Source organism: Solanum verrucosum, unplaced genomic scaffold, assembly GCF_900185275.1.
Source record: "Solanum verrucosum unplaced genomic scaffold, falcon-dt-bn FXZP01000239.1, whole genome shotgun sequence".
Classification (NCBI taxonomy): Eukaryota; Viridiplantae; Streptophyta; class Magnoliopsida; order Solanales; family Solanaceae; genus Solanum; species Solanum verrucosum.
This window is the reverse complement of record NW_026020009.1, coordinates 1,081,348-1,102,830: the sequence shown is the minus strand read 5'-3', so window position 1 is coordinate 1,102,830 and position 21,483 is coordinate 1,081,348. Positions and strand designations below refer to the sequence as shown.

Here is a 21,483-nt window from a genome sequence, read left to right as displayed (position 1 = left end):
TGAAATAACATATAACTGAATAAAGCAATAAAGCAATGAAATAATCTGAACATGATATAGATACTGAAAATAGTAAATACTGAGCTAACTGATGCAATGACCAAATTTATAACCTGCTGAGACTGAATATTGACTGTACTAAAATATGGTCAATGCAATAGAGTCTGACTGAACTATGGGAGCTACTAATAACCGACATAAAACCACATGAGTTAAACGTGTAGTCTGATGTATACGCCCCATCGAAAGGACCCAATATACCCTGCCGGAGGTATAGAGGCATGTTTATGTGATCACTAAACTGATGTTCCCCACAAAGGGGACTTACACCTACGTGGCTCGTAGTTCTGGGACTATATGGGTACGCTGAACCCTAGTCCAACTCGGTATTATGCTACTCCCAATAGATTAAGTGATTAACACATTATGACTGAATTTCTATAAGTTATTGGATAGCTCGAACTGAACATGCAAACTGAGAATGAAACAATTAATCTGATAATGATGCATTAATAACTGAGGCATGTATAACTGAATAACTGAGATATCTGACCTAGCATGTGTAATTCAAGAACTAAAGAAATACATAGTTGGGGTTCTGAAATTCATGCGAGAAATGATGTTATCACTTGATAATCTGATTTGGAACATGTTAATAACTAATTCATGATGATCTGTTGTAATTCTAGAAACCCTAGGTCTGTTCATAATCATGGAATCGAGAATCTAACTGAATTTTAGGGACCTAATAGGCGAAAGGAACCCACTAGTGAAATCCCACATACCTGGTGATAAATTCCATGGAGAAATCTTTCGATTTCGGGGATGGAATTGATAGAACCTTGCTTCGTTCTTGATCTAGGGTTCTTGACCTTTTTCTCCTCTCTTGCTTCTAATTTTCTATGTTTTTGATTAATCATTTGACTTGGATAAGTTCTAGTTATGTTTCTAGGCTTAAACTGGCTAAAATATGATGATTTAGGGTCTAAACGATGTATCTTAGGGGTTAAACGAAATAGGAAAAGACCAAAAGACCCCTGACTTAACTATTGTCGGAGTGACCGACGGACTGGACTGACGGTCCGTCGATTGCAGTCATCGGTCTAGTCTGCCCGACAGGGGTTCACTAAAACGAGCATAACGTTTTACTCGGATGTCGGATTTTAGCAAACTCGGTGGCGTTGGATAAAGGATTCAATTATCTACCATATCATAGGTAATGGGAATCATAATTCCTTTTTTTCTAAAAGTGATGACCATCTGATGTTGACCCAATCACAATTTTCATCTAACCAGCTGCTACCCTTACCTACGGACCGTGCATCGAATGACGGTCTGTGCTGGTCAACCGTCAATCGGTACTAAAGCTTGGCTTTAGGGGCATGGATCCACTAACATGAACCACGGTCCGTTATCTGACTTACGGACCGTAGGTCCGGCCGTGGGTCAACGCTTAGCCGAATTTCTGGCTGAGTTCTGGGGGAGTTTGCTGACACGAACTACGGACCGTGGGTCCTCCTACGGTCTGTGGATGGTGCTGTGAGTGCTACCTGCAACACCAAAAATCTGCAATCTGGTCTATTTTCGGATCAGGGTATTACAGGAGCGCCCCAAGGTGAGACACTTGGTCGAATAAAGCCCGTATCTAGGAGATCTTTTAACTATTCTTTAAGCTCTTTCAACTCTGCTAGTGCCATTCTATATAGCGGAATAGATATAGAATGAGTATGTGGAAGAACATCTATATCGAAGTCTATCTCTCTCTCAGGAGGACTCCAGGTAGATCATCTGGAAAGACTTCTTGGCACTCTCTAACTACTGAAACTAACTGAATATGAGGTATCTCAACACTAGAGTTCATTAACTCGAACTAAGTGATAGACACACCCCTTGGAAACTAACTTTCTTGCCATAAGGTATGAAATAAAATGACCCTGAGGCACTACTGAACTGCTTTTCCACTCTAAGACTGGCTCATTAGGAATTTGGAACATAACAACTCGAGTTCTACAATCAATGGAGGCATAACAGGCATGATGCCAGTCCATACCTAGAATGACGTCGAAGTCTACCATGTCTAACTCAATTAAATCAGCCATGGTGTCTTTGTGATTGATGGAAATGACACAATCACGATAAACTATTTCAGTAAGAAGAGACTCCCCAACAAGTGTAGAAACTCAAAAGGGTTCACAGAGTTTCTCAGGAAAAACATCAAAACTATTTACAACATAAGGAGTTACAAAAGATAAACTTGCTCCTGGGTCTAGCAAAGCATAAGCATCAAGAGTAAAGACTTTAATCATACCAGTGACAACATCTGGAGAGTTCTCTTACTCTTGGCAACTAAATGATTGTATAAAGACGGTTTGTTCCTCCGCCAGTACTGGAAGTAGCTCCTCTAGGTGCATCCCTGTCTGGTAGAGCAACTGATGAAGATTGGCCTCTATTGCCCTGATTCCCATTACCTTGCCGGTTCTTGGGACACTCTTTCATGAAATGACCCTCTTTTCCACACTTGAAGCAACCTAACTGGCCATCACGAGACTTACATGGGTGGGTTCTACCACACTGAGCACATGCAGGAGCCCAATTACCTCCTTGTGACATACTACCCTGAAATTAGGTAGGTCTAGCCCTAAACTGCTAGGATTTCTGACTATTATACTCACATTTGTTTCTGGGTGCAGGTGCACTAGCAGATGATAGAGCAGGTCCCTTTTGCTTTTGTTGAAATGACTAACGGTTCACATTACTTTTCTGCTGCCTGAACTCATTTCCTGTCTTAGCTTTTTTATTTATGAATTCCTCTCTATCCCTCAGCTTCTCTTTCTCGGCCTGCTACACATATACCACTAACCTCAAAATATCCATATTCCCAATTAGCATCACCGCCCTGCCCTCTTTTCTTAATAAACGGGACAACCTAGCAACAAACAAACCCATTCTACTCCTCATATCCATAACCATCTCCGAAGCATAACGGGATTGTTGGGTAAAATTCAACCCATACTCATGAACACTTAGTGACTGTTGCTTAAGGGTAAGAAATTCCCATACCTTAGCCTCTTTCACTTCTCGGGGAAAGAAACGCCCAAAGAAGGCCTCCTCAGAATAAACCCAACTCGCAGGTGGTGCATCCTCAGCTCTATCCTCCTTCCGCTGGTCAAACCAAGTCCTAGTAATATTCTTCATTTAATATGCAGCTAGTTCAACTCGCTGAGTATCGGCAATGCGCACAACATCAAATACCGTTTTCATTTCCTCAATAAAGTTCTCTGGATCCTTAGTGGTACTTGAACCCATGAAACTTGGAGGATCCATCCTCAAGAACACTCAGATCCTTGAACTATCAGTCACTTCTTGTCTAGCTCATCTTTGTTATCCTTATTGTTTCTCTGGACTCAGCGTTATTGACTTCCCCTTAAGGTTGCACTTCAGGTGCATTTGGTAACTCTTGCTCCTCAACATTACACCTAGCAGGACGACCTCTGACAGATCTTCGTGGAGGCATGAGTATCTTATAACATGCACAAGCATGAATTAGAAGAAACTTTTTAGAGATCAAACTCTAACGCATGGAATGAGTGTGAAAGAAGTGAGAAATTTTCTTAAGTGTTGCAGCCTCCTAATTATAGATGTGACGTACTTCACACTGATAACTATGACTCTACAGACACGGCTTCATAGATTCCTTAGGCATCTTGAACTCTGTGCTCTAATACCATGTTTTTCACGCCCCGAGCCTACACCACGGACGTGGCCGACACTCGAGAACCATTGTTGGCCCCAAGCGAACTCTTGGCCTGGCTTACTTACTCAGTGGAATACTTTAAGCATTAAGAAAAGAACACAAATGCAAGATAAATAATATGTCTCAAACTAAACTCATAATGTTTTAGTGAGCAACCAATTTTAAATGAGCATGATGGGAGAGCTCAACTTCTTCTTGGGTCTTCAAATCAAACAGTCCTCATCTGTCAGTTCAACAAGAATGAAGCAAAGACGAATAACACTCCAATTGCAACAGCAACAAAGCTTGATAAAGCTGAACCTGGTACTGGTGCATGACACAAAGTATATAAGAATGATCGGATCTCTACTGTATGTAATGGCTAACAGACCTAACATTGTAATTAGTGTGGGAATTTGTGCATGCTTCCAATCATTCCAAAGAAATCCCATCTGAAAGCTATAAAAAGGATTTTGTGATATCTCAAACGAACGATGAGCCTGGTTCTCTCGTATCCTACAAATGATTCATTTGATCTAGTCGGATTTGCATTTGCATACTCCGTAGTCTACTTGGTAGGCAGAAAAAACACATCTAAATGGCTCACTTCTTTGGGTCATGCTTAGTATTATGAGCAACTAGTAAACATAACTCGGTCACCTTGTCTATAGTTGAAGGAGAATACGTTGTTGTTGCCTCGTGTTATGCCCAACTTCTCTGAATCAAGCAACAACATCAAGATTTTGGCATCATTGTAGACCTTTTTTTCATTGCCTACTTGGGGCTCATGACTAAGCTACTCAATAGTGTGGTCGTGATCAACAACATCGAGAAATAAATGACCCATATAAACTATAGACTAAGTCTCCATCCGATGAAGCTATAACCCACAGACAAAGCATTAAACTCTTTTCTTGTTAGTAGGGAGAATCATAGTAGTGTTGCCGAATAGCTTGTGGAACCTTGCCTCATACTCTATCACACTCATGGGAGCATTTCTCTAACCTTTAACATTGATCTTAAGGTAATCATTGAAGTTATGATGGATGAGCCAAGCTAAAAAAAATCCTCAGAAAACTTGGTCCAAGTGAAAAGAGGAGACCTAACTGAACTAGTCTAAATGAAGGTACGCCACGACTTACTAGCTGACCCATTTAAAATATACACCGTTAATTCGGCTCCACTCTACTCCACTAGACCTAAAATATGATGTCAATAATGGAAAGTTGTAAGAAACTTGTGGGTATCCCCACCCATACCCCATAAAACCTTAGAGGTTAGAGCATGAGAAACACTCCAAGCATCTTCTTCCTTAAAGAGAAGGCTTCGGCCACATTCACGGGTTGGGCACCTCTAGGTGGTACCTGGACCTGAGGTGCCTCTGTTGTAGGTTGATCCTCTGGTGCTAGTGCAGCTGCATCACTATCCTATTGCATGCCCCAAGCATAATCAAAAGTTGTACAATGGTTGCATGAAGGTACAGAGCCATAAAGGGTCCAGGTGATGGCTGAGATGGCCTCAACCTCGCTGATTGAACTGGAACTTAAACTACTAGAGGGTCAACTAATGTCTCAAGGCCTCTCTCTGTTCAGGGCTAGTGTGCACTCATGGCTGGCAGTAGAGGTCGAGCCCTTTCTCAAGTTGTCGTATGGTGTGTATGAGCCATCCACTAAAAAGAATGAAACAAGTGAGATTTCAAGAAACCAACTACACACACGCTGCATGAAAGCGATAGAAAAGAGGATAAATTCCTAAATACACCATATAGCCTCCTAAAGTAGGATACAAATGTCTCCACATCGATCCAAAAATCTATAAGTTGTATTAGCTTTGTCCAAGTGAGACAGGCAAATCTAGGGCTCTGATACGAACTTTTCATGACCCGACTCCTCGAGTCATGAAGGCATATACAATAACCCTCAAGTAGGGAAACTAATGTGTAACCTAGAATAGCAAGCAATAATTATAAAGGTACAACTAAATAGAAATCAAACTAAACCACCAAACAAAACAAAAGCGGGAGCAAACAAAAAGCTATATACAAAAGATCCCTCCCGTAACCTAGAAATCAGAAGTACAGAGTTGTCTAAAAATATGAGTAAAAATCGCAAAAGTGGACAAAAACAAAGCTTGTTCAAAAATGAAAAAGACTAGATAAATAAGTACAGAATCAGATAAATTGATGCAAGACTCCAAGTGCTCACACTAATCTCCAAATTGCAAAAGTAATCACCGCACCTGCATGACGAAACAGATTAAGATTGTATCATGAGTGTAAAAATTGGGTACTTTGTAGACATCATGTGTCGACTGAGCAAGAAAGTTAAAAATAATATGAAAAGATAGAATCTAGAAACATACAGAGGTCAAAGTTGATATCAAAGAAAACATACGAGCATACCGAAAGTAACTCTAGGTACACCTAAGCTAAACCTAACTGACCCCTATAAGCCTAGAACATACACTCATGCACATGTTTAAATGAAAATCAAATAGACCATGTAAGCCCGACAGTTATAAAGAGTAACTAAGTCTACAAGAGAATAAGGCACAACAAATCCAAACCCAAGAAACAAAATTCAAGCTCCCAACCCAAGTAACCACAATATCTAGTAATCCAGTCAACTTCCAGCCCAGCCAGCAAGAGTGATATCAATCTAGGTTGCCCAGCCAGCCAGTCCACACCCAGCCCAACTAGCAAGACTGACATAAGGGCATGTCGACTCCAAAAAGGGTCTCAAAATATCAAAGATGCCTATCTAGACAGACCACTTCAAAGACATCCAACTAGAAAGAGTGTCCCAAGTGGTGTTGACTCCCAAAAGGATATCGAATATGAGATCAATCAATACTAAGCCATTGTGGATCAACGTCCCCTCACAAGAAATCACTAGAAGTATCCAGCCTGAATAACCCTAATCCCAAGCCGCCAGAAAAAGAACAAAACATATGGTAACAAACGGATATGAAAGAAAGCATACGAGCATATTGAAATTTAATCTAAGTACATCTAGGTTAAACCTAAATGGAACCCTATAATCCTAGAATGTACACTCATGCACATGTTAAATTGAAACTCAAACAGATCCCCGTAAGCCCGACAGGTATAAATAGTAACTAAGTCTACAAGAGAGAGGCACCACAAATCCAAACCCAAGAAACAAATATTAGGCTCCCAACCCAAGTAACCAAAATATCTAGTAATCTGGTCAAGTTCTGGCCCAGCTAGTAAGAGTGATAATCAATCTTGGCCGCCTAGCCAGCTATTCCACTCCCAAGAAGGTTGATTCCATCCTTGTACAGGGAGATGCAAACTAGCTCTCTTTTTTAGAAGCACAAACCATAGGTTAAGGGACGATCAGTTGTTTTTTGTTCTAATTAATGGCTAGCACATAATTTTAAATTTCATAACAGGTTATCCTCATTAAAACAAAAAAAAAGTCAACAAAAATAAGAGAAACAAACTAGGAATAGAAAACATTATGATTAATTTGTTCGAAGGAAATAATTGCACTTGTTGGAAAAGCTAACAAGTGCTTCATTAGATTTGAGGTATTAGTAGAACAACTGTTGTAGTCCTTATGCTCTGGTACTATAACAAGTTAATCGGGATTTATTGCATGCTCAGGTAAGAACTTTAAGAATTGATGGAGCTTTATTGCATCAAAACTACGTGTACTACTACAATATGGCATAACCATGACATTCTTCAAATTCTGTAAGGAAACTTTGAATATGTTTTGTTCAAATGAGAGGTACTTGTCTTCTAGCAAATCAATGTCTTCGCCCTAAAAAAAATCATGGTACTACAAATACAGAACAAGGACAAATCGGGTTAGGTGGTAAGCTTAACAACTATAGTAATGAGATTGAAGTCTAGGGGTTGTCTAGGGAAAGTAATGTTTTAAAATACAAGAACTTGTTGTCAACCATCTGCATTCCACCAACAGTAAGGAGATGTCTTCCTCTTCCAACATCAAATTGGAAATCACCTGAATAGAAGAATGAGGCAGAATAAAGGTAAGTACATTGATTTAAAGTGCTTACAAACTAAACCAATAGTGATTTCCCATTCTTGTAACAACTTATAGCTTAAACCAATAAAAGGAACTAATATTTAACCTCACGTACTAAATTAAAACTATATGAGTTAATTAAAAGGAAGTGAATCAATAGATAATTAATCAAGTTAATTCAAAAAAACTTGACCCCCATCTTACGATCAAGTTCATAGATGGTAAACAGGAACTCAAATCACAATCAACATGAAAAGACTGGAGACATTTGGGACTGATAACTGACCTTGGTAAACTAGGATGACAATATTAGCTCATTAGCAAAACAAACGCTTGACAAAATATCTTTCTCTATATGTTCATTCATTTCATCTAATTCATCACAATAGAGATCAAGATTTGTGTGGTTCAAAGATAACATGTCCCTGAGCTTAATTTTCATATGATTAAAACCCAAGAAATCATTAAATGTTCAACATATGGAGCAACAATTTCAAAACACCATGTATCACCTTCGAGTGAATAGCGATCCCCGTCAGGATGATCTTTGTCGCACCCTATTTCGAACCAGCCGAAACAGTTCACAACATAATATGGCTCACTCTGATTTTGGAAAAAATGTTTGTCGTTTGTTTTAGAGTCACCACCTAAATCTTAAGGAAAATATTAGGAAAACCATTTTATATAAATGTAAACTCTGTTTTTGATTTGTGAAACCAGTGAGATTCTGAGTAAGGGTTTTGGTAACTCGAGGGGAAGATATTAAGCATCCATTAGAACCTCTCTGAAGTTAGTCCTGAAATTCAATTTAGGAAAAACATAATTAGGAAAACTTGTTTATTTATTTGTTTTAAAATCAATGGTAAGTAAATTTTATTAGTTTAAGAAAAAAAAAGAGTAAAATACAAGGTACGACATATACATGTCTATTAAATAAAATAATAGTAGTATGTTTATCATACGGTAAAAAATAAATAAATATACTAAACATGTATGACAATTTTATATAATTAAAAAATATAGCTGTGTTTTATATAAATGTATCCAAAATAAATGTTGAGTTTAAAGAATATAAAAATTTGTTGTTTTAATTATATATAGAATTAAGACGTAAAAGAAAATAAATAAAATTGGGTGTAAATATGTTGTAAGAAAATAATGTGTATATTAAAGTGTATGGATTTATAAGTTATAAAAAAGTACCATTTGTAAAAGTGATAGTAGATATGAGAAAAAATAATATGAAGTGTAACAGAATAATAAGTTACGTATAGAGAAAAACTCAAAATATAGAATTTGTACCTTTCTGCGTATGACATATATATCTATGTACCTTGTCTTTTGTTTTTGAACTTGTCGGCATATCTAAAATCTTGAAATAACATGTTAAGAGATTACAATATTTTAGCAATATGTGATTCAAAAAATAGAGATAGCAATAATAGTAAATATAATTTATTCATAAAGGGGTGATGTCAAAAGGATATAAAGTAGGCCTGATTATTGTGACTTATCTAACAACTTACATTCTTATTTTATAAGTTCTAAAAAATATGTATTCTTGCCATCAAGGTAGTGATTTTTAATACATGACTTCTTATACTTTGAAGCACCCTAAAACGTGATGTTTTAATTTCAAAAATCTGCACCCTTTTAGAGCTAAAATGCATCATTTTTTAACCCAAAATATTGCCTCATGAAAACTCACATAACAAACCATTTTTTTTGTTCCAAAATACACACATTTTTGCACTAAAAATCTGCATTGTAAAGGCTGTTAAGAGGTGCAGTGTTTTAACTTACAAAACCAGTAATTTTCAAGTAAAAAATCTGCACTTTTGAACCTAAAAATCTGCATTCATTAAGTTGCTAAAAATTATGTTTTAACTTTTATTAAAAAATCTTAAATGAATACATTCTAATTTTTTTTTAAAAAGTGTATTCTCAAGTTCACTCTTTCTGAAAGGTTAAGCTTTCACGACCAAAAGATATGTTAAGTAATAAATGAACACTTCGTTAGAAAGCGTCGTCCTAAGCAAAATGGTCATACTGAAACACAATATCTAGAGGGATATGAGATGAACGACTACGTCTTGCTATCGTTCTCAATTGGTTACTATAAACCCAAAAAAAAATAAAGCAAGCATAAATACAAATATGAAAAACATTAATATGGAAAATGTTAGTCAAAAATAGCAACACATATATGTATATAAAGCACATGAAACTTTGAAGCGAGAAGGAAGCGTTGGACACTATTGACGCGATAAAGGTTGCTAGACATGGGCTGATAATGTATCAATGAGCACAAATCTGATTTGGGACAGATGAATGGAGTCGCATCACAACTCCAAAAGTGCTCCCGAGTGTACATGTACAAAAGAATAAGATAAAAAAAAATAGCAAAAAGTATTAGCACACATGGTTTCGTAAAGAAAGGGATAAGTGAAGGATACTATAAATTATCCTACCATGTATTAGACAAAGATAAAGTAAACTTAAAGCTATCTAATTCATATGAAAAAAATACAGTTGTGTACCAACTGAAACGTGCAACAACAGCCGGGGAACTTAGGGATACACAATACCATTTAAAAAAATCTTTGAACTTGTTAACACATGTAGAACTTAATAATGAAATTAACAGCCATTCCTTGCTAGTTCCTATTACTATAAAATTCCGAGGTGTCCTATTTATTTTCGGATACAGAAAGAGGGAAAATTCAAAATCAGCTTGTAGGCAGATTTTCCAGCAACTAGTTAACACTTTAGGATTCAAAAATAATCAAACAACCAACAAATGTCTGTTAAATAATCAAGGTAGGTTTAATATAAACTTATATGAAAATGATGTCTTCCTACCTGCATTTGGCATTAAAAAAAACACACACACACACACTCAAAATGTGACTGCCATGAAAAGATATCCTGATTCATATCAACTATTCTATATGCTTAAATTTGATAATCACACAAGTTGTAATAAAAGAGCAAAGTGTAAGTTCAGCCGAGTTAATCACCCCGAAACAAGAACAAAATACAAAACTTAGAAGTGCTAAGAGCATTTAAATACGGCGAATAATGACCTGACTAACAATACTATGAGGCAAGGGAAAAAATATTCACCAGAAAAGATGAAACAAGTCAAAAATGATTATACTAGAGTACTAATTGAATCGATTAGTTCATATGAGCCTTGACAATGTCTAGTAAACATTCATTACAAGCCGACAACCCCCACGTTATACTTAGAGAGTCAAATCAGAGAAGAAAGAATTTAACATATTAAACATCAACAGTGAAAATAAAATAGAGAGGAGAGGACTTTGCGTTGGTCTCTTTACAGAGAACTTTGACAGAAGACAAAAGTTATGCTAACAGGACTTCAAAATATCAAATATGCTTAACCACCATCTTGTTAAATTTAACACATAACCAAAAATAAGCATACAGGTATTTACCTACTATAAACTTGCATCCACAGATTAATTAGATTCACAAAAGGTGCAGCAATTTCCATATCTCAAGTTCACATATGTATTTGTTATGTCATTGGTTGAGTTCTAACAAAACTAAGGAAAACAAATACTATAAGAGTTCTTAAAAAAGAAAAAAAATGAGGTAGCAAGGGCAAGTTTATAGAATTATTCTTAAATGAGAAAAAAATTTAAGCTGATGAACATTTTCTGAACATATTTAAACAGTTTCTTTTTTTTTTTTGTTGATAAAACTAAGAAAAATAACTTGAAGGAGACGAATGTTTCAACGCTATTTTTTAGCGAGAACTATCGTTTACAGAAAACGGCTTGTAGAGGAAGAAGAGTCCTACAGCTGTCAATGGAGAAGTAAACATAGCTTCAACATTTAGCAAGAATAGAGTATGTTATGAGGAAACTACCATCCACAATAGGTCAACATAAGAGATGAAATTAATCTCATACTATAAATGAACCTGCAGCCATACTTAAAGAAAAGGGAATTTTTTAACAAAAAAGTTTGGTTACGCTTAAAGAAGTAAACAAAGTTTAGAATCGATACTCCTCAAATTTTAAGCGAAATCGAACTCTCAAAACAACAAGATAATGTAGGGAATTTCTAAGATGTAACACATCAGCCTAAACTTGAATGACACCTAGCAACAGAGAACAACATAAATCAGGCTAAACGTCTTATGAAATCGTGTTGCAGAACTTCAAAGCAGCAATATGACATGTCTTATGCTTTTCTAAGCCGATTCTAACTCGAGTTTACATTAACGATATGAGCATCTGAAATACAAGAGAAACACTGCCAACATTCAAGTTATGATTCAAACAAACAGTGATGAAAATAGAGCTACATAGTTAGAACACTCAAAGTGGAGACTAAGTGAAATCAACCATTGCAAGTAAAGCAAAGCATAGATTCGGCAAGTTATAAGGATACAAAATCAAGTCAATGTATATAATGATCAACACGTAACATTCAAACAACTCCACTGATGCTTGACTTATGCCTACTGCCCAGAGACATACAAAAACGAAATTGAGGTAAGGGTTAAAACAGGGGAATCACATCACGTAATAACAGGTTATATATCAAATGTTGAACACATAACATGCCGCATCAAAAAAAAAGAATGTAAGAGGAGACGAAATTACCTTTCTTAGAGCAGCAAACTAAAGCTTTGACGTCAAAAGATTTCGACTTCAAACTCTAACATCAAACTCAAAGAAGAACGAAAACAAAGAACAAAAGATCACCTTAAAATTTTTTCCTCAGATGAATTTCGGATCCTTGTTGGTTTCCTTGGATTTTTTGTTGGATTTCCGGATTCCTCCTTTTATAGTCGATTGGGGCTCCAAGAATTCAAAATTTGAATTATTGGAAACGCATATCAAAGAGGAAGCAGCAAAGAAATCATGAAGGAAAAGAAAAATCTCTCAAGAATCGACCTTTTCAGGTCGATTTAAGAAGTTTGAGTGACTGATAAGGCATTTTCCGGCAGCCCAAATCCGTTCTCTGACGAAGGGGATGGGGGAGCACATGGGACAGTGATGGGAGAGGAGCCTGGGGCGGCCATAGGAGGCGATGGAGAAACATTTGAGGAAAAGGTGATGGGTGAAGAGCCTGGGCGTCTATGAAGGAAGCTTAACTAGCGTAGGGAATCTGAGAAAGAAGCGTAGGCGGCGTGATGGGGAAGAAGAAAGTGATATATGGCGGAAAGAAAGAGTATAGGGCAACGTAGACTCTATTTTGGGAAGGGTCGAGTGGTCTTACTCATTCTGGACCGTCTGATCATTTGATCGGACGGTATATATATATATATATATATATATATATATATAAATGCTGAATTAAATTGGTCCCTTTGATTAAATCGGACGGTTGACATTGAATCTGAAGAAGCACAATCCATGTGCTTCTTATGTGGCACGCGTGGATTGGCCGAATTAAAATGACTTGGATTGCCAAATTTTTCTCAAATTAAATCCAATTAAAATTATAATCTCTTCTTTATTAAATATCCATAATTTATTAAATTAAAATAATTATTTTGCAAGACTATCTTATTTGATAAAATTAGTCATTAAAAAAATAAAATTAATATAAATTAATAACTCATTTATTAATTAAGCCTTCCTAATTTTAAAAAAATTTCAAAAATGTTTATCGCAATAATAGAAAATATATATAATTAGAAAAACCAAGTTAACCCTTAAGAACAATATTTATTTGACGTTAAATTTTAAAAATGAGAAAGTAAGTAGTAATATAATATATTTAATATTTTTATAAAATGAGTATTTATGAAATAAATTTATCAAATAAAATAAATAATTAAAAATCTTTTCGTATTCCTACAAAAATTTCATAACATATATATATATATATATATATATATATATATTATTTTTATTGTTATTATTATTATTATTATTATTATTATTAAAACTTTAGTTAAACAAATGTGGAGAGCCAAAATTGGGTGTCAACAATCGTGATGGATCAATTGCAGTCATTATTAATCTTGACAGTGCACAAATTCATTTCCTTAACAGATAATGTACTGTTTCTCCTTAGATACTCTACCATTAATTGACAAGTGGATTGAATTTGTTGTGAATAAGAAAGTGGAGGATTTACGCCTGAATATATTTTATAGAACTGCTTATCCGACTGGCCATCATGACCAGCCATATAGCTTGCCAGAAGTTCTTTGTAGTAGTTCATCGATTATAAAACTCAACTTCAATAATTGCAGAACATTAGAAGAATGCGTACTAAATTGGACATCTCTGAAGAGTTTAACGCTGGAAAGTTTGTTAATACGGGATGAACACATTAAACAAATATAGTCAAATTGTCCTTAATTGGAATCTTTGAATCTATATGGATTTTGTGCAAATGATTAAAACCAAAAAATCCATATGGATTCAATGATTCCAATTGAGGACATTTTGACATTATTTGTTTAATGTGTTCATCTCGGGTAAACAAACTTTTCAGCGTTAAACTCTTCAGAGATGTTTAATTTAGTACGCAATCTTCTCATATTATCCAATTATTGCACTTAAGTTTTATAATCGATGAACTACTACAGAGAAATTCTGGCAAGCTATAAGGTTGGTCATGCCCAGTCGGATAAACAATTCTATAACGCATTTTCAGGAGTAAATCCTCCAGTTTCTTATTCACAGAAAATTCAAGCCACTTGTCAATTATGCGAAAATATGACAGACCATCATCATATCTGAACACAAAGTTTAGACTGAACATTTTAATGGCTAAGGAGAGGTAATATATTATCCATGAAGGAAATGAATTTGTGCACTGCTGGGCTATCTAAACGACCATACTCCTCGGTGTCATGAACAAAGTTCTTGATAGAAGTCCAGAAGTATTTCCAATCTTTAGAGAGAGTAGACGTTTTGAACGTGTCTGTTATGGACAATAAAGAAAGAATTTGGACAATAAGAGCATACGGTAGCTTACTAATCCTATCAAATTCTTTACATTCCGTCTCAATTTTTGGGTTTTTTGTGAGGTAAGTTTTCAATAAGCAGACTTTCAGAGGTGCCAGAGAATTGGTCTTGGTTGCTCATGTTGATCAAATTGTATTACTATTGCTACGTGAAATCACAACATCCGCTAACCGTTCAACGGAAAAAAAGTACACTAGAATTTGCTTGTGAAGAATAAGTAGAATTTCAGAAATTCTGTTTTTAAAAAAAAGAGCAAATACATATATTTATAAACAACAAACAATAGCGTAAACATGTGCTTATTGGGATTTATTGGAAAAGTCACAACCCTTTGGAAAAACCACAATCCTTGGAAAAGCCACAATCCTTCAGAATAATCACAACCTTTCCCAAAAGTCACCATCTTTTGGAAAAGTCACAACTCTTCGTTTTCCTTTCAGACCTTCTAAAACCCAAAATGACATGCTACTTCTCTTTTGTTGAGAAACAAAACAGGGCTAAGAAGGGGTGGAAATTATCATACATCAATACCGAGAATAAGTTTACTTGTAACTATAATTGTTATAGACAATTTATGTTTCTTTTTTTTATAATTCTTTTTTTAATGTCCAACTAACAAAGTTATATCACATGACACTCTATTTTAATGCGATAATATATGATATTCATTAATATATTATTGTTTTAAAAATTAGGGGCCGGGAAAGGGAAAAATTGAGGAGATTACAATTAAGGTAAGGAATTGAATTATCTCACCAAAAAAGTGAAAATTTAGTAGTCAATGCTACTAAGATTATCCATGTAATACTATATAATTTCAATTTGCAGCGATTGTAATCCATAAAAAAGAGCAATAAACATTTAAACTTAAAGTTTACATGTCCTGTATTTGAGTAAACAAAATTATTCATGAAAATTCACACACAAAACTTAAGAAAGGAAATTAGGATAAAGGATTCATACACAATGTAGACTTTGATTTCCCTTTCAAAATCTTGATTTTTTTGTTTTGATGTTGTTGAATGTATGTATGTTTTAATGAAAGGGCTAATGTAACACTACTTATATAGTGGGCATGGATTTGACAATTTAATTTTTTTCTATTTTTGGTCAGATCATAGAAAGAATATATACATAAATTAAATAATTAATGATATCTAGACATTCCAGATAATTACGTCATAATGGTTCGTAGTTGATTATTTATCCTAAATAGGTTTCTGATGTCATGCTAAAATCATCATTGACGTAATAATTTACTTCTTACACATTTGTAAAAGATATAGTCCTTTGTTTCGATTTTTCACACCTATTTTCCTTTTTAATCCATTTCAAATTATTATTTTCCTTTTTATAATTTTTAATTATATTTGAATCCATAAAAGAAAAGGAGAGACGCGACAAACTCACATGCATCATCATGACGACAACTTTATGTTAAATGAGATGTTATTCACATCTCTACATTGCCTTTTTATTTTATAAGAGTAGCAATTAATAGGACTTGATTTCCATTAAGCAAATAATTTCTATTGATTTAGCTTAATGACTATATAATTGATATTTTACAACATTGCATTAAAAAAGAACTATGGTCAAGATATCGAGTTCTCTGACTATTCTCTATATATGTTGATAGATACTCGAGAAATTAAGTCCTCAGAGGAGAAATAAATTAATGATGACATGACAATATTCTAAGTAAAGTTTTGATAATGACAAAGTGAACCAGGTTCACAAGCTTGTACTAGAACTAAGATAAAAGAGTGGGAAAGAAGAAATAAGGCGTTGAAGACAAACACTCCTAATTAAGGCAAAATAGTGAATAAGACTCCTTATACGGAAAGGGAAAAAAATTAGGAAAAGAATAACTTTCCTTGTAGGATTCAATTAGGGTTTAATCCACCCTTATAAAAGGATCTTTGACAAAGAGAAAAACAGCTTTTGAAATTCATAAATTCAGAGAATTTAGTGGCGAGAGCAGTGCAACGCTAAAGAATATACGACAGAAGAAAGAAAATATACAGTTAGGTTTTTCTTTCTATAAGCTTAGTTTGGATTGGTTCATCTTAGAATTATTGTCTAGAGATAATTGTACTAAGAGTGAAAGAGAATTTGTGAGGTTTTGTAACAAAAATTGGATTAGTTCAATGATTCCAATCGAGGACAATTTTACATTATTTGTTTAATGTGTTCATCCGGGATAAACAAACTTTTAAGCGTTAAACTCTTCAGAGATGTTTAATTTACTATGCAATCTTCTCATATTCTGCAATTATTGCACTTAAGTTTTATAATCGATAAACTACTACAAAGAACTTCTCGCAAGCTATAGGATTGATTATGCCTAGTCGGATAAACAATTCTATAACGTATATTCAAGCGTAAATCCTCCAGTTTCTTATTCACAGAAAATTCAAGACACTTGTCAATTACGGGAAAATATGATAGACCATCATCATAGCTGAACACAAAGCTTGGATTGGACATTTTAATGGTTAAGGAGAGGTAGTACATTATCCGTGAAGGAAATGAATTTGTGCACTACTAAGCCAACTGAACGACCATACTCCTCGGTGTCATAAGCAATGTTGCTGATAGAAGTCCAAAAGTATTGCCAATCTTTAGAGATAGTAGATGTTCTTAACGTGCATGTTATGGACAATAAATAATGAATTTGGACAATAAGAGCATAAGGTAGCTTACTAATCCTATCAATTTCTTCACATTCTGTCTCATTTTTTTTGTTTTTTCTGAGGTATGTTTTCAATAAGCAGACATTCAGAGGTGCCAGAGAATTGGTGTTAGTTGCTCATGTTTTTCAAATTGTATTACAATTGCTACCTGAAATCACAACGTCAGCTAACCACTCAATGGCAAAAAAGTACACCAGAATTTGTTTGTGAAGAATAAGAAGAATTTCAGAAATTGTGTTGTTAAAAAATAAGAGCAAACACATATATTTATAAACAACAAACAATAGCGTAAACATGTACTTATTGTGCTTCATTGGAAAAGTCACAACCCCTTGGAAAAGCCACAATCCTTCAGAATAATCACAACATTTTCCCAAAGTCACCATCTTTCTAAAAAGTCACAACTCTTCATTTTCCTTTCAGACCTTTTAAAACCCAAAAAGTCATGCTACTTCTCTTATTTTGAGAAACAACACTAGGCTAAGAAGGGGTGGAAATTATCATACATCAATACCGAGAATAAGTTTACTTGTAACTATAATTGCTATAGACAATTTATGTTTCTTTTTTGTTTTTGTTTATTCTTTCTTTAATATCAAATTAACAAAGTTATATCACATGACACTCTTTTTTAATGTGATAATATATGATATTCATTAATATCTTATTTTAAAAAAAATTAGGGGTCGGGAAGGGAAAAATTAAGTAGGAGATAACAATTAAGGTGGGGAATTGAATGATCTCTCTCACCAAAAAAAGTGAAAATTTAGTAATCAATGCTAAAATCATCATTGACGTAATAATTTACTTCTTAGACATTTGAAAAAGATATAGTCCCTTGTTTCAATATTTCACACATATTTTCCCTTTTAATCCGTTTAAAATTATTATTTTCCTTTTTATAAATTTTAATTATATTTGAATCCATAAAAGATAAGGAGAGACGCGACAAAATCACATGCATCATCATGTCAACAACTTTATGTTAAATCAGATGTTATTCACGTCTCCACATTGCATTTTTATTTTATAGGAGTCGCAATTAATCGGACTTGATTTCCATTATACAAATAATTTCTATTGATTTAGCTTAATGACTATATAATTGATATTTTACAACATTGCATTAAAAAGAACCATGGTCATGATATCAAGTTCTCTAACTAATCTCTATATATGTTGATAGATACTCGAGAAGTTGATTCGTCAAAGAAGAAATAAATTAATGATGATATGACAATATTTTGAGTAAAGTTCTGACAAAGACAAAGTGAACCAGGTTCACAAGCTTGTACTAGAACTAAGATAAAAGAGTGGGAAAGAAGAAATAGTACGTCGAAGACAAACACTCCTAATTAAGGCAAAATAGTGAAGAAGACTCCTTATCTGGAAAGGAAAAAAAATTAGGAAAAGAATTACTTTCCTTGTAGGATTCAATTAGGGTTGAATCCGCCCTTATAAAAGGATCTTTCACAAAAAGAAAAAAAAAGCTTTTGAAACTGATAAATTGAGAGAATTTAGTGGCGAGAGCAGTGAAACGCTAAAAAGTATACGACAGAACAAAGAAGAACTACAACTAGGTTTTTCTTTCAATAGGCTTAGTTTGGATTGGTTCATCTTAGAATTATTATTTAGAGATAATTGTACTAAGAGTGAAAGAGAATTTGTGAGGTTTTGTAACAAAAAGTGAGTTTGGCTTCTTGGAGAGTAGAGTATACGATTATAGTTAATTGTTGAACAGTTAGAGTGAGCTATTTAGGTGATTTACTAGAGTTATTCGTTTTTATTATAGAGTTGTAATCTAAAGTTGCTCTTTGATGTTAGGGAAGTTCGGTTTAAAATGCTACGAGGGTAGATCATTATTTTTTTCCCTTGATTAAGGAGGTTTTTTACGATAAAATCTCTATTTTATTGTATTGCATTTTTGTCTCTGAAAATTCAACAAGAACACAGTTCTTGTTTAGGTGGTCAAAGTTTCTTTAATTTTTCAAACAACCACCCGAATTTGAAAATTCTGACCATCCTGACTACGTGTACAAACACGACAAACCTTGTATGGATTAAAACAATCCCCAAGAGCATGGTGTGATCACTTATCAAGCTTCTTCCTTGCACAGAGCTATTCAAGAGGGAAGATTGACAATACACTATTCTTCGAAATCAGGATTCCAATATGCTCATAGTTCGGGTGTATCTAAATGACATTATCTTTGGAGGAAAATATGCAAAACATGGGGCTGACGTTGCACAAGTGATGAGAAGCGAATTTAAAATGAGTATGATGGGAGAGCTCAACTTCTTCTTGGGTCTTCAAATCAAACAGTCCTCATCTAGAAGTTCAACTCATCAGTAGAAGTACATAAAGGAGCTACTAAAGAAGTTCAACATGAATGAAACAAACAAGAATAACACTCTAATTTCAATAACAACGAAGCTTGATAAAGATGAACATGGTCCTGGTACATGACACAAAGTATTTAGGAATGATCGGATCTCTATTGTACTTAACATTGTATTTAGTGTCGGACTATGTGAATGCTTCCAATCATGTCCAAAGAAATCCCATCTGAAGGCTATCAAAAGGATTTTATGATATCTCAAACGAAGGTTGAGCCTAGTTCTCTGGTATCCTAAAGATGATTCATTTCATCTGGTCGAATTTGCATTTGTAGACTACGTAGTCTACTTGGTAGGTAAAAAAAGAACATCTAAATTGGCTCACCTCTTAGGGCCATGCTTAGTATTATGAGCAACTAGGAAATATAACTCAGCCACCTTGTCAATAGCTGAAGCATAATACGTTGTTGTTGCCTCGTGTTATGCCCAACTTCTCTGAATCAAGCAACAACTTCAATATTTTGGCATCATTATAGACCTTTTTTCATTCCCTCCTTGGGGCTCATGACTAAGCTACTCAATAGTGTGTTCGTGATCAACAACATCGAGATATAAATGAAACATAGAAACTATAGACTAAGTCTCCATCCACTGATGCGATAACCCACAGACAGAGCATTAAAATCTTTTCTTGTTAGTAGGTAGCATCATAGTAGTGTGGTAGAACAGCTTGTGGAACCTCGCCTCATACTCTAACATACTCATGGGAGTACTGCTCTAACCTGTAGAACTTATCTTGAGGTGATCATTGAAGTTGCGAGGGATGAGCCAAACTAAAATTACTTCAAAAAACATGGTCCAAGTGAAAACAGGAGACCTAATTGAACTGGTCTAAATAAAGGTATGCCACAACTTATAGCTGACCCATCTAACAGATACGCCATGAATTCGTCTCCTCTCGAATCCACTAGACCTAGAATATGATGTAGCTAATCGCAAGTTGTATGAAACTTGTGGGTATCCCCACCCACAACCCCAAAAACATTAGAGGTTAGAGTATGAGAAACACTTCAAGCATCTTCTTCTTGGAAGGTATGGCTTCAGCCACATTCACGAATTGGACACCCCTAGGTGGTACCTGGACCTGAGGTTCCTCTGTTGTAGGTTGATCATATGGTTCTAGTGTAGCTGAAGCTCTATCATGTTGCATGCCCCAAGAACAATCAGAAGTTGTACAATGGGTGCCTAAAGGTACGGAGCCATAGAGGGTCCAAGTGACTGCTAAGATGGCTTGACCCCGCTGATTGAACTGGAACTTAAACTACTAGAGGGTCAGATGATGGCTCCACACCTCTCTCTCTCTCTCTCTTCGGGGCTAGTGCTGCACTCCTGGCCGGCAGTAGATGTCGACACCTCCTTGAGTTGTCGTATGGCGTGTATGAGCCATCCTTTGGAAAGAATGAAACAAGTGAGATTTCAAGAAACCAACTACACACACGCTGCATGAAAGCGATAGAAAAGAGGATAAATTCCTAAAGACACCCTATAGCCTCTTAAAGATAGGATACAAATGTCTCCACACCGATCTAGAAATCTCCAATCTGTAATAGCTCTGTACAAGTGAGACAGGCAAATCTAGGGCACTGATATCAACTTTTCATTACCCGATTCCTCGAGTCGTGAGAGCATATACTATAACCCTCAAGTTGGGAAACTAATGTATAACCTAGAGTAGC

The 21,483-nt window shown here is 35.1% G+C and overlaps 3 pseudogenes; all 3 read right to left on the bottom strand.

Moving 5' to 3' along the window:
- The window catches only part of LOC125819813 (FBD-associated F-box protein At5g22730-like), a 28,928-nt pseudogene extending 25,733 nt beyond the window's left edge, over positions 1–3,195 (bottom strand).
- A 3,728-nt stretch (positions 3,196–6,923) lies between these two features.
- LOC125819851 (U6atac minor spliceosomal RNA) lies at positions 6,924–7,070 on the bottom strand (annotated as a pseudogene).
- Positions 7,071–7,197: 127 nt separating this feature from the next.
- LOC125819812 (putative F-box/FBD/LRR-repeat protein At1g78760) lies at positions 7,198–14,834 on the bottom strand (annotated as a pseudogene).
- Positions 14,835–21,483: the final 6,649 nt, after the last annotated feature.